Source organism: Schistocerca gregaria, chromosome 2 (assembly GCF_023897955.1).
Source record: "Schistocerca gregaria isolate iqSchGreg1 chromosome 2, iqSchGreg1.2, whole genome shotgun sequence".
NCBI classification, from domain to species: Eukaryota; Metazoa; Arthropoda; class Insecta; order Orthoptera; family Acrididae; genus Schistocerca; species Schistocerca gregaria.
The window spans coordinates 857,178,869-857,184,901 of NC_064921.1; positions in this window are offsets into that span (position 1 = coordinate 857,178,869).

The window sequence follows — 6,033 nt, forward strand, 5'->3', positions numbered from 1 at the left end:
GTACGCCAGTCGGTTGCATCGTGTCTCTCTTTTCAGTTCTGAGCTCACAGTGAGAACGTAAAGATAGCTAGAAATTAGCGTCTCCCGCCAAGTATGAGGGCCTGGCGAAAGATTTCGCCTGAAGCTATGCAATCCACATAACTTAACTGTCATGCGGTTCGTTCTACACGACAATTCTCGGCCGCACTCTGCAGGGGCAATGAAGATGCTCCTGTAGCGTTTTCGATGGGAAGTGTTTGATCACCCACAATACAGCCCGTAATTGGATACCCCTGGGTTAATCTCTGTTCAAATGAACAGCTGGCTATGAAGACAGTATTGTGACACAGACAACGAGCTAAAGTGCAGAGTAGAAAATTGTCGAAAAGCACTGGCGGCTGTCTTCTATAACGAGGGAATTGAAAAGTTCGTACAACGCTACGACAGATGTCTAGGTCTGAGCGGCGATTGTATAGAGAAGTAGCTGGAAGGTGTAGCTAACCGTTGCAAATAAATCAGTTTTCATTTTCACTGTGGTTTCCATTTCGTGACCTATCGTTCCTCACTTTCCGAATAGCCATCATACATCAACTTCGAATACCTCATAACTACCTCATACACCAGAACAGTAACTTACTCCAGAAGTGGTATACGCTTGCCACATTAAGTAAGAAAATTCACACCAACAGATCAGTCACATAAGGCTGTCCATTATCTATGACGCTATATGCAATAGCCTTGAATCCTCTTCTCTGCATCGCATGTTGAGACTGTCAAGAAATTTCAATAGAAAATGAATGGTTCTCATACAGAGTTGACGCGGCTGACTTGGGTGCTTTCACAATGAGTTCAAGAGCTGTTGACATCTGACATAATATCCTCATAGGTAAATGTGCAATTATGAACCCCAAAAACACTGATGTTGCCAACTGCAAAAAAAATAAGTGAGATACACAGTGGAACAGATTAACTGCCAAACATTAGTACTGAGTGTTAGGCGTCATTATGACAAATAACCGACAAAGAATAGAGGCTCTCAATTGTCATACTACACTACATAAAGTAAGAGCGGTAGTAAATATCTGTGCAGATAGAAATAAAACTATGACACAAAAATTGAAGGTAAGCAACACTCGCAAAAGCGTGGTACTTAGCTCTGGTCCTCCCAACGCCCCCCCCCCCCCCCCCAAAAAAAAATGGAGGGCTGTACAGCAAGCGATATAATGGTTTATATGGAGGAGCAAAGTCTTTAAATTTACTTTGAAGACCTGCACTCTCAGCTTAAATGTGGATGGAGTGATACTAATGCCCCTGTACGCATAATTCACGGCGCTACTCGTCATCTGGACTAAACGTGTAACAGAAAAGGGATCAACCCGCCAACTGCTGAAAGATTTAATAACTATCACCAGATATCAGAGCTAGCATCGATTAATACTGTCAACATCCCACACCAATTAAGCTTTGTACGAATTTATTACCTCAATAAAAGCTACATACCAATAGACCTCCTAAAACAAGGAAAAGTTCGTAACATGGCCGTCTTCCGACTCGTTTGATGCGGACAGCCACGAATTCTTCTCCTGTGCCAAACTCTTCATCTCAGAACAGCACTTGCAACCTACGTTCTCAATTACTTCCTGGATGTATTCCACTCTCTGTCTTCCTCTACAGTTTTTGCCATCTACAGCTCTCTCTAGTATCATGGAAGTCATTCTCTCATGTCGTAACAGATGTCCTATCATCCTGTCCCTTCTCCCTGACTGTGTTTTCCACATATTCCTTTCCTCGCAGATTCTGCGCAGGTCCTCCTCGTTCTTTACTCTAACTGTCCACCTAATTTTCAACATTCCTCTGTAATACCATATCTCAAATGCTTCGGTTTTCTTCTGTACCGATTTTCCCGCAGTCCATTTTTCACTACCATACAATACTGTACTCCAAATGTACATTCTTAGAAATTTCTTCCTCAAATTAAGTATATGTTTGATACTAGTAGACTTCTCTTGATCAGGAATCCCCTTTTCGCCAGTGCTAGTCTGTTTCTGATGTCCCCCTTGCTCCGTCCGTCATGGGTTATTGTCTGTCAGGTTGGTGACGGAAGCTCTCTCTGGTTTACTTTCTCGTGTAGTAGCCGGTGGAACTTTTGTGGAGAGGAAGGCATTCTGCTGCTGGGTACTGGTGAGTTCAGACGTAGCCCTATGTTGCTCTGCTAGGAACTTCCGAAATTTGCGTTTTGTCCGTTGTAAAATACCCTGACACATTTAAGATCAGTTCATCTGAAACGCTATGAGCCTGACGATTATGTGCAATTTTTGCACTGATCAGACCTGGCTTTGTTCCAGTGGAACAACGTGGTTCAACTCACCGACCACCAAAACTTTCCATCATGTTTAAGTTAGAATAACGTGCCCATACTTCGTGTGAAAGTAAGAGTGATTGTTTCTTCATGGGTGTGTGTTTTTCAGTTTCTTGATGCCCTTGATTTCTGAGCTGATTGTTGTGCACTTTGTTCGAACTGTAACGGTTGTCATTGTTTGAAGAGCCACCTGCTCAATCTCTCCTGTATAATAAGTTTCTTTCTTTGTAAACTTAAGTAATTACATGTTATGATATTATTTGTGAATTCTCGAAGTTTTCATGCAAGTGTGGAAATCTGGCGTAACAAAGCTACTGTAGGGTGTGGAATAGGGGGAGGCCTTCAGCAAGACCAGATTATTCCCCATCGATTTGATTTATACGGCTGCTGTTCTGTGATAGAAATGCTCTCTATCTACCCAATTTTCCTCCTTTGCATGAGAGTGATGATTGTGGTTTTTGCGTGAGCCCATATTCTGAGTCAAACTGAGTAATTGAGTGTATGGTCATTTCCTTATTACTACGTGTCCTTTTCCTTCCGCTGAATTTCACAAATGTTACGTTCATCCCATGAAAGAGAAGCAAGTTATTTTGTTCCAGTATCAGGCAAACGTTTTCTCTTATACTGTAACTGATTCCATCCATTATTAAGCACTGCTAATTGAATAAACCACAGATAAGTTGTATACCACAAATTTCGTGATCTTTACGTTAATACCCGATTTCAATTGCAAAATCAATATGAATGCTCTCTTCACTTTTATATCTTTTGACGAGTCATCGCCTAATGGCAGTAATAAAAGAGAAGGTGAAAATCACCAGAAAAATTTAATAAAGAATAAAAAAGGGGGATACGTAAATCCTTTTTTTATACTCATTTTCCAGTTCGGTCGGTTCTCTTGTCTTAAGAGTTGGCTTAGGTTGGTGTCGACCCTGAAATTCTATCAGATTTGTTGTAAGTCTGAATGCCCCCAAGATGCTAAAAGTAGCATACCGATTCACGCGTCCTAGATCAAGTTGTTAGTGCAGACACCGCCTAAGACCCAAGCATACCCCTTTAAAAACTTGCAGCATCTGACATTGTCGAAAGCTTTCTCCAGGTCGACATTCTATGAACGTGTCTTGATTTTCTTTTTTCTTGCTTCCATTATCAATGGCAACGTCAGAATTTTCTCTATGGTGCCTTTACCTTTCTAAGGCCAAACTGATCGTCATGTAACACATCCTCAATTTTCTTTTCCATTCTTCCGTATAATATTCTTGTAAGTAACTTTGATGCATGAGCTGTTAAGCTGATTGTGCTATAATTCTCACACTTATCATCTCTTGCAGTCCCCAGAATTGTGTGGATGATATTTTTTTTATAGTCAGATGGTATGTCGCCAGACTCTTGCATTACTGCAGTACAATTGGAAAATCATGTGGGAAAATTTAGCGATGAATATAATACCAGAAGGCGACAGATCGACTTGGTACAAAGTGATAGCGGCACGACCGGTTCAGAACTTTACTCTATCCAGTTAAAACCGTCAGCCGCATGTGGAAATTGTAACTCGGAAGACTCACTCAAACATCATTTTGAGCGCCCAAAATTTGTCACGATATAGCACACAGCAGTGGACGTGATTCGACTGAACGAACAGTTGCAGTAACACAGGTTTAAAAGGCAATAACACCCGAATGGAAACCATTCCAGAAAGCAACGCGACACGCTACAATGTGGATCATGGCACACACAATTCGTATAATTTTTAGACTTAAATTAACGGAGAAAGTACAGTGTCTGGAACCCTTATAGGATGAACACGAGAAAGTAAATCGTCATCCTAAATACGGGAATACGTGCGAGAATTTTCTCAGAATTCCAGTATTTAAAGTTTTTGATAATATTTTTGTCATATAACCTAATGAAAAAAAGAGATGTAATGTCATCTAAGAGATAACTCTATGGACAATTTCTTGGAGATTTCCATACCAAAGACAAATGTGAATGTGTTGTAGATTATATAACTATTTTTTTAAATGAGTTTGTTATCTATTACGTGATGCTCTTATGGGTAGCTGTTAAATAATAAATATCTTTAAAAAAGAAAGAAAGATCTTATAGTCTTTCGAAAAAAAAGAAAGTAAAACATGTCATGTTCTTGTTCCACTTCATATTATTCTCTCATATTATCGCCACGTATTTAACCAATACAGAGGATCAAAATGCTCAACGCAAATCACGTAATATTTCATTTACTGATTTATTTACTTTGATGAGATTAGAGCGTTGATACTTTCTCGTCATTGGACCATGGTTTCATACATACGAGGTTGAGTAAAATGAAAACCTTAAATTTGTAATAACAAATCGAAATTTCGCGTCGTTATCCTGTAAGTTGGTAAGAGCGCTACAAAGAGCGTGCAGAATGGCCTGTAGGTGGCAACATAGTGCAGATGCACACATACCGTTGCAGTATCAGTATAAAGATGCCCGCCCCACTTGCAACTTGCACCGAGGAAGAACAGCGTTCTGTTATTCTGTTTTTGTGTAGTGAAGGTGTGAAACACATTGAAATTCATCGACGAATGAAGGTTCAGTACGGCGATGCATGTTTGTCACAGCAGCAAGTCTACAAATGGAGTAGGAAGTTCGTAAATGGTGTGACTTCAGCGGAAGATGCTCTTCGTCCAGGTCAGGCATAACGAGTTGTGACTCCACAGAACGTTGCAGCCATAGTGAAAGAAAACCGAGTGACACTGAATGACATTGCAACATGTTTACAGATTAGTCATGGGTCAGCACACCACATTGTGCACGATGTGCTCCAGTTTCACAAAGTGTCACGGCAGCTGACTCCTGAAATAAGAGAACGACGTGCTGATGCTATGAAGAACTTCTTCGGCGTTTTGAACGAGAAGGTGATGGCTTCCTTGCCAGAATCGTTGCTGGGGACGGAACCTAGGTTCACTTCCACCAACCGGAATCGAGTGTCTTCCTCATCCACCATACTCACCAATTGCCCCAAGTGATTTCCATATGTTTGGACCACTCGAAGACGCATTGGGAGGAAAGAGGTTCCGTTCTGATGAAGAGGTATGCCACGCAGTGCATGAGTGGTTGCGCGGACTACCAAAAGAATTTTTTCTAAAGGAATTTATGCACTTTGTAAAGCGCTGGAGGACTTGCATTGAGCATGGGGGAGAGTATGTTGAATAGTGATACAGCTTTGTACCACTTCTGCACAATAAATAATATTTTTAAAAATATTTAAGGTTTTCATTTGACTCACCCCCGTAACATTTCTACATCACAGATCAATAAAATGACGATAATTAAAATGTTATACACAATAGTAACAGTAGTGAAAGAAGTGGAAGTATGGCCCTGCGTTTCTCTATTGCCATTTGTAATTATCATTACTGGTTGTAAATTAATAACACCAATATTACTACTAATAACAAAAACATAGTAGTAGTAGCAGCAGCAGCAGCAGCAATAATATTGACAAACAACTATGCAGATCCAATCCTGAGTAAGGATACGAATTTGAGATAAGCTGTAACGTGTTCTATGACAGGGAAATTGAGGTAGGCTGTCTCAGTTAGGAACTGTGGCAAAGCAATGTACCTAGTTGTAAAACAATAATCATTAACTTCCTTGAAGCTAGAGATATAATTCAGCTTCCTGATACCGAGCACAGTATACTACCT